The 8,634-nt window shown below is 43.9% G+C and overlaps 1 non-coding gene across 1 annotated transcript; it reads left to right on the top strand.

Moving 5' to 3' along the window:
• Positions 1 to 1,449: 1,449 nt before the first annotated feature.
• On the top strand, positions 1,450 to 1,531 carry trnal-uag (transfer RNA leucine (anticodon UAG)). The gene has a single exon. It is a non-coding gene; the product is annotated as a tRNA-Leu (tRNA).
• The last annotated feature ends 7,103 nt before the right edge of the window (positions 1,532 to 8,634 follow it).

Below are 8,634 nucleotides of genomic sequence, written 5' to 3'. Positions count from 1 at the left end.
GCCGAGTGGGTAAGGCGATGGAGTCCAAACCCATTGGGTTTTTCCGCTTTTCATTATTCCTGCTTAAACTCTGTTTCTACAGAGTTAATTATCGGTTACATTGAATCAAGTCCATCCAGAAACTCGGGAGTTATCCTATTTCCGTTCACTCCTGAAAACATTCACGAATCTTGCATTCGGAAATGGAACAGAAACGGAGCCAGGTTGGTGTCAGGCTTGCTTTCTGGGTGTTTTGTCTCTTCTTAGAAACAACCGCTTGCCCTCTGTCACCCTCGGTGTCTTTGTCTGTGTGTGTTCCTCTGTGTGTGGTTCAGTTCCTCATTTTTACCATCCAAACATTATTCACCTTATTCCTGCGGCTTCATATTAAGATGGTCCAGAGAAAACAAAAGCGCTGTTTTAAATGATGCAAGAGGACATTTATTTCTGTTTCTTTTTGAGTGCAGGCTGTTCAGCTACTAAATGCCCGGACGTGACAAAACGGAGGATGATTATATATTCTAATTCAGTGCCAATGCCGGCCAACGTAATGGTTGTTTCTGCTCTGACTGTGGTTGAGTGGCCGAGTGGACTGAGCTGCTGGTCAAGGTTCCTGTGATTTGGGCTCCACTCCCGCGGTTATTAAACTTTCCGGTGGTTTTCTTTTGAGACACTTCCTAAAAATGCTCCGTGCGGCCGGCTGACCTGTGCAGTGTTGCATTTTGGTTGGGAGGATGGGGAGGGGCAGTCGAAGTTGGGTTAATAGCAGGGACTGAAAATCCTTTTTCTCTGTTACTCCCTGTACGCATTCTATTATTTCATACAAACAACAGTTCGATTTCACTAAATAGTTGTGGCCAAGTGATTTTAACTGACGGTCTGTAGAATTACTTGTCGGTTAATTGGAATAACAACCGTCCAAATACCCCCGTGTTTCTTATTCCCGTTCATCTGCAAACATTCCCTAAATTCGCAATTGGAAATGGAAGCGTAATTGACCACTCCTGATCAACCAATCACAACTGCTCTTTGACAGCAGCACGCCAGGCCGAATGGCCTCTTACTTGCCGTAACTTTCTATAATTTTATGTTTCCCAATACCACGGATGCTCTTTCCAGGTGATTCTGCCATATTATAACCCAATTTACCGAAATGTACTTTGTTACCTTGTGTCCTGTCCTTCTGAAGTCAAGACCCGGAATGAATTTAGTGAGAGGTTTTCTTGCCATTTCTAGCAGGAGATTCGGAACCAGACCAGTTGAATGACAGTTTAAATGGTTCCAACCCTTCACTGCGGCTCATTGTGTTTTTGAGTGGAGATGATTTCTATTTGTTACAAAGTGCAGGATGATCTGATTAACTGACGGAGCTGGATCCCGATTCCGAATGGTCAATTCCTACTTCATTGCTTTTGTTCTATTTCAGTGGCAATGCTAATGAAGGAGATGATTAATAATTTGCACCGATGTGGTAGCGTGGCCGAGCGGTCTAAGGCGCTGGATTTAGGCTCCAGTCTCTACGGAGGCGTGGGTTCGAATCCCACCGCTGCCAAACATTTAGCAGCCCCATTTGGACAAACACACACCACCGAAAATTGAGCGTCCTGTGCTGCATTTTGTCAAGAAGAAAGAGGAGAGACAATACAAATATGAGTTGCTGTGCGGAAAAGGTAGGGTGTGGAATTATAGTAGTTGAGTTCCTCTTCCAGAGAGTCGGCTTGTGAACGACATGCTGAATGTAGCCGCTTCTGATTTTATACAAACATCAGTGACGTCAGTGCAGGTCCTGTGTTCAAGGCGGAGTGGATAAGGGGATGGGGTTGGAATCCTGTGGGGTCTCCTCACAGACTTCCAAATCCTACCAGCTCCAGTTCTCATCATTCCTGATTTTGATAAGGTGCCTATGGAGTTAATTATTAGATTAGTCAAAAAGAAAATGGAAGCATTTGTAAGGGCTAGAAGGCTGGGGACAGATGAAGCCCGTGGAGAATACAAAGCAAGTAGGAAGAAACTTAAGCAAGGAGTCAGGATGGCTAAAAGGGGTCATGAAAAGTCACTGGCAACAAGGATTAAGGAAAATCCCAAGGCCTTTTATACATATGTAAAAAGCAAGAGGGTAGCCAGGGAAAGGGTGGGCCCACTCAGGGATAGAGGTAGGAATTTGTGTGTGGAGCCAGAAGAAATGGGAGAGATACTAAATGTATACTTCTCATCAGTATTCACCAAAGAGAAGGACTTAGCGGTCGATTTGTCTAGGGAAGAGTGTGTAGATAGCCTGGAACATGTTGAGATCAACAGAGAGGAGGTGTTAGGCGTCTTGAAGAATATTAAGGCGGATAAGTCTCCAGGGCCAGATGGGATCTACCCCAGAGTACTGAGGGAGGCAAGGGAGGAGATTGCTGGGGCCTTGACAGAAATCTTTGTATCCTCACTGGCTACGGATGAGGTCCCAGAGGACTGGAGAATGGCCAATGTTGTTCCACTGTTTAAGAAGGGTAGCAGGGATAATCCAGGAAATTACAGGCCGGTGAGCCTTATGTCAGTGGTAGGGAAATGAGGGGCAGCATGGTTTTGTCAAGGGGAAGTCGTGTCTCACTAACTTGATCGAGTTTTTCGAGGAAGTGACAAAGATGATCGACGATGGAAGGACAGTGGATGTTATATACATGGTTTTCAGTAAGGCCTTTGACAAGGTCCCTCATGGCAGACTGGTACAGAAGGTAAAGTCACACGGGATCAGAGGTGAGCTGGCAAGATGGATACAGAATTGGCTTGGTCATAGAAGACAAAGGATAGCAGTGGAAGGGTGCTTTTCTGAATGGAGAGCTGTGACTAGTGGAGTTCCGCAGTGATCAGTGCTGGGACCTTTGCTGTTTGTGGTATACATAAATGATTTGGAGGAAAATGTAACTGGGCTAATTAGTCAGTTTGCAGACGACACTAAGGTTGGAGGAGCTGCAGATAGTGAAGAGGATTGTCAAAGGTTACAACGGGATATAGATCGGTTGGAGACTTGGGCGGAGAAATGGCAGATGGATTTTAATCCGGACAAATGCGAGGTAATGCATTTTTGAAGGTCTAATACAGACAGGAATTATACAGTAAATGGCAGAACCCTTAAGTGCATCGACTGGCAGAGGGATCTGGGTGTACAGGTCCACAGGTCACTGAAAGTGGCAACGCAGGTGGATAAGGTAGTCAGGAAGGCATATGGCATGCTTGCCTTCAATGGCAGGGGTATTGAGTATAAAAGCTGGGAAGTCATGCTGCAGCTGTATAGAACCTTGATTAGGCCACACTTGGAATATTGCATGCAATTCTGGTCGCCACATTACCAGAAGGATATGGAGGCGTTGGGGAGGGTGCAGAGGAGGTTTACCAGGATGCTGCCTGGTCTGGAGGTTATTAGTTATGAGGAGAGGTTGGAGAAACTCGGATTGTTCTCACTAGAGCGACGGAGATTGAGGGGCGACTTGATAGAAGTTTACAAAATTATGAGTGGCATGGACAGAGTAGATAGTCAGAAGCTTTTTCCCAGGGTGGAAGAGTCAATTACTAGGGGTACATAGATTAAAGGTGAGAGGAGAAAACTTTAGAGGAGATGTGCGGGGTAAGTTTTTTACGCAGAGGGTAGTGAGTGTCTGGAATTTGCTGCCAGAGGAGGTGGTGGAAGCAGGTACGATAGTGGTGTTCAAGAGGCAGCTTGACAAATACATGAATAGGATGGGAATAGAGGGATACGGACCCCGGAAGTGCAAAATATTTTAGTTGACGGGCCATATGATCGGCGCAGGCTTGGAGGGTCGAAGGGCCTGTTCCTGTGCTGTACTTTTCTTTGTTCTTTGTTCTATAAACGTAATCAAAACCATTCCCATAGTTTCTTCTTTCCGTTCGTCTGTGTGATTGTCAATGTGGTTCAGTTCCCCAAAGGAAAGGACACATTTTTAACAGAACAAACTTTATTCACGTTAGTTGTGCATCTTCAGATCAAAAATTATCAGGGTGAAAGGTACAAAAAGAGTCTGTCTCCTTCTCTGTGTGCCCCATTGCAACAACAGCTTATATTTAGATAGCGCCTTTAACGTAATTCAACCGCCAAAGATAGTTCACAGGATCATTATATAACAGAGTCTGACACTGACACACATAAGGAGATGTTAGGCCACGTGACCAAAAGCTTGGTCGGAGAGGTAGGTTTTAAGAAGAGTCTTAAAGGAGGAAAGTGAGATCGTGGCGGAGAGGTTTAGGGAGGGAATTCCAGAGATTGGGGCCTCGGTAACTGAAACCACGGTCACCAATGGTGGAGCTATTCTGTTTGGGAATGTACAAGAGGCCAGAATTAGAGGAACACAGATATCTCAGAGACTTGTGGGGTTAGAGGACATCACAGAGATTGGGAGAGGCGAGAACAAGGAGGGATTTGAAAACAAGGTTAAGAAATTTTGAAGTAGATACATTCTTTGAACGGGAGCTAATGTAAGTCAGCGGGTAGAGGGTGATAGGAGAATGGGACTTCCTGTGAGTGAAGACACAGGCAGCAGTTTTGGATGACCTCAATTTGCGGGCGGGAGAATGTCCACTTACATTCCAGAACTGACATTCTGCTGGATCAGCACTGCCCTGTTTCCAAGACCAATATTGATCCTTTATAAGATGCGGTTCCCAGAACTACACACAGTCCTCCAGGTGTGATCTAACCAGGCCTTTGTTTAGCTGTAGCAAACCTTTCCCTCTTTTCTATAACAGCGTCTGTAACAGCTTGTACAGCAAGAGGAATCGATTGTATAAATCGACTGAGAAAAATGAGGAGATGTTTGGTCAGAATAAACTTCTTTCAAATATTCAATAGGAAATCAATTGCTTAAATAAATATTCCTCTTTATTTCGAAGACAACATGTGAATCCCCAGTTCAACTCTCCATGCCATTGGGTCAGGGTAACTTTGTTAATGTTCACACACTGAGCGTGGACACTGCAGAAGCTTCTGCACCTCTTTCAATATTGTTTTTCTTAACTCAGAGTTTTCATAAGGGAATTGGGCGATTATTTGAAATGGGAAAAAAAACTGCAGGGTTATGAAGGAAGAGAATGATATTGGAACTAAGTTGATAGCTCTTTGAAGAAAGCGCACACCCGATGGGTCGAATGCCCACCTAATGAGCTGTGTCAGTTTACAATTAGATTAATTTCTCTGCAGCTTTCCAAAGTGTCACACCCCAGTTCTATTCCGGTAAACAGGATCTTGCAGCGCAGTGGGTCTACACAGTTTGAAATTCTATACAAGTCCCTTTGGCTTTTTCTTGCACATTGTTTCTGTAGTGTAGCGATGTCAACATACCATAAGTTAACAAATAAACAAGTAGTGTTTATCACATTCACTTCAGATGCGCAAGGTCACCGGTTCGAAAGCTGGCAAAAATATTTTGAAAACTGAATCATCTAATTGTGAGAAGTTGTACAATTCCTGTTTCTTGCTAAACAATAGCCGAATACATTATCTCACAGCCATGTGACATTGGCACTTCACCAGGCTTTGAATGATTTTCTCCAAAAGGCACGGTAATGAGAAAGAGACAAAAAAATGAGACGAATTACAGTAAGATAGTTTGTGCATGTGTGAAGTGTTGAATGACCTGCTGATGTGCTCTGTCATTTTATGATTCCAATGTCACATCAATTTCTCTGCCGCATGGCTATGTTTTTCAGCCGAATTGTACTTCCATAAAACAGGGTTTGGAAGTGCAGTAAGGCTGCACAGTTTGATATTTTAAGTCGGTCCCTGTGGTTCTGCCCATTGTTTCTGTAGTTACCAATTGGTTATCACGTACATGCAAAGGTCCCCTGTCTGGAAATGGGTAGAAACATTATTGAAATTTACACATTCAAGTGTGAGAGAAAGTTCCATAATTCACATTTGTTGTTGAATATTAACTGAATATAGTATCTCGCTGCTACAGTAAATTTGCCCTTCGCAAAGCTGTAAAAAGCATTCTCAAAACGAGGAAGGGTGAAACTGACTAGGCACAAAAAACTAGCAGTTCCTTTCATCAACAACAGAAATTAATGAGTTTACAAATACAAATTCACAGTTACTTACTGACTGAAAGATGACTACCAGTGTGATCCAAAGACTAGCTTCATCGTAAAGACAGACGCAATTGATACTGTGATTGAACACGAGACATTGGGAGAGATGGTCCAAAATTACTTTGTATCGCACTTCATCATGGTTCTTAATTCTTTCATGAGCATCGTTGGCCAGCATTTTTGCACATCCCCAAATCCCCTTGAGCTGTGTAACTTGTTAAACCATTTCAAAGGTTAGTTGAGAATCAACCACATCACTGTGGGTCTGGTGTCACATGCAAGTCAGACCAGGTAAGGACGACCGATTGAATTCCCTAAAGGACTGGTGAATCACATGGGTTTATATGGCAATATCAGTGATAGTTTCATGGTCATCATGACTGAGAAAATACTGAGGACATGTCTGATCAGAATAAACACCTTTTGTAAGTTCACCATGAAATGATTTGCATAAATAACTTATGTTAATATCGAAAACTGCAGAAAGAACCCTACTCCAACTCTTAATTTCATTGTGTAAAGGAAATGTTCATTAAGGCAAACTTCATGGATTCTACAGAAACTGCTTCTTTGAAAAGGAATTTGGCAATGGTTGAAAGGGAGAAAATTCTGATAAATGGAAAGAGAGAAGGAAATTGGGACTAATTGGCAAGATCTTTGTAAAAAAAAAACTGATATAAATATAATGGGTGGAAGGACCTCTTACTGCGCTGTGCCACTTGACGATGACATTGTTGATCAGTCTGTCTCCAGCATTCCTAATGAGAACAGCCGAATTCCATTTCTTCAAAACAAAGACCCAAAGTACTGCAGCATGACGTCACCTTTTAACATTCCAGACAGCTCCATTGGGATCCAGGCAGGGAAATGTTCCTGTAGCATTGTAGTTACCCAGCTCATTTCGCATGTGTAAGTTATTCCATTCGATGCTCGGGGAAACATTATCACCCAACTGTGTGGAAAAGTTGCATCGCTCCCATTCCTGTTTGTTGTTGAATATGAACTGAATGCTGGATCTTGCAGCCACATTAGATTCGCTCTTCACCATTTCTGAAGATAACATTCAGCAAAATAAGAAGATGTTTCCGCTGGCAGTGGGTGATTGGAGAGTGCGGGGCTGGAATATTGTTACCTTTTCCTGTCTCACTCACCGTGGAGCTGAGAAAGAGCGATTAATTGATGGGCTTGTTTCAATCCAATAGCCTCGTTGATCTGTATTGATTTAGATGGGGGTTCATGATCGTCCATATTCTTTGTTATATCCGAAATGAATATCCATAAACAAAGCTTCGTGTGGGAGCTCAGTGGGCGACAGGTGAGTTTTCAACGTGGGGGGGTTTTCTTGTGGTTTCAGGGTCCCAGAACAAGCCAGAGAATTAATGAGTAATGATGGGGGGAAAATGGCTATAACTTAGCCTCTGGGTGGTTTCGAACCACCAACCTTTTAGCTCACAGCCGAACAGGCTGACCAATTGCGCCACAGAGACTTAAGGAAAATGCCTGCACGCTGTAGGATATCCTAAAGCAATGGCTCAGCGAGTGAAAGCTTCAGATTGCCGCTACCCGAATGATAATTATCCTCTCAGTTTTACTCTTCCCAAATAAAGGGTGAGACATTCATTGTGGATACATGGAAACAGTCTGATCCCACCCACTGCAGACACATCCATGTCACTGGGAACCAGATCCCCTACAACTGGTGCCGTCTCCCTTCGAGCCTTTTGGTGCCTTGTCTGTTACCAAGTATTCCGCTTGTCCCAAAACCAATAATTCTAAAGGAGTTTCTTTGTTTCACAGGGAGTGGTTAGGATCTGGATTGCACCACCTGAGAGTGTGAGGGAGGCAGATTCAATCGCGGATTTCAACAGAGAATTGTACAGAAAATGCAGATCTCCGGGGAAAAGGTGGGGGAGTGGGACCAGGTGAGTTAGTTTCCAGAAGAGTAAGAGGCCTCCCTTTTCAGACGGAGATGAGCAGATTTTCTTATTCTCTCAGAGGTCGTTAGTCTGTGGAATTATTTTCCCCAGAAAGCAGTGGAGGCAGGGTCATTGAATTTATTCAAGGCAGAATTAGACAGATTTTTGATACACAAGTGGGTCAAGAGTTATGGGGGTGAGGTGGGGACAGACAGCAAAGAGGAGTTGAGACCACAGCCTGATCAGCCATGACCTTATTGGATGGTGAAGCAGGCTCAAAGGACTGAATGGCCAACTCCTGTCCCTGAGTCCTTTGTTCCTATGAGTCGGGCCGAATGGCCTCTATCTGTGGTGTAGCCTTGGCTCTGATTCTCTGACACTATGAGGTGCTTGAGGGGAAAAATGGTCTATTTCTGCTCCTATTTGTTATGTTCTAATTCAGAGCCGACACCACCCAAGGCAATGGTTGGTCTCCTGTTGATGGTGGCAGCGTGGCTCCACGTTTTAACGAGATTGGCTTGGGTTTCGTTGTTTTCATGGGTTCGAATCCTCAAGCCATCAACGTTTCAGCTGTTTTGTTCTTTCAGTCACTTCACCTGAGCCCGGGCTTGTGGTTGTTGCCGTATTAAGATGTCCCTCCTGGCAGGATGAA

Source organism: Cetorhinus maximus, chromosome 23, assembly GCF_964194155.1.
Source record: "Cetorhinus maximus chromosome 23, sCetMax3.hap1.1, whole genome shotgun sequence".
Classification (NCBI taxonomy): Eukaryota; Metazoa; Chordata; class Chondrichthyes; order Lamniformes; family Cetorhinidae; genus Cetorhinus; species Cetorhinus maximus.
The sequence above is the reverse complement of the archived record's forward strand: the minus strand, read 5'-3'. Positions and strand labels throughout refer to the sequence as shown.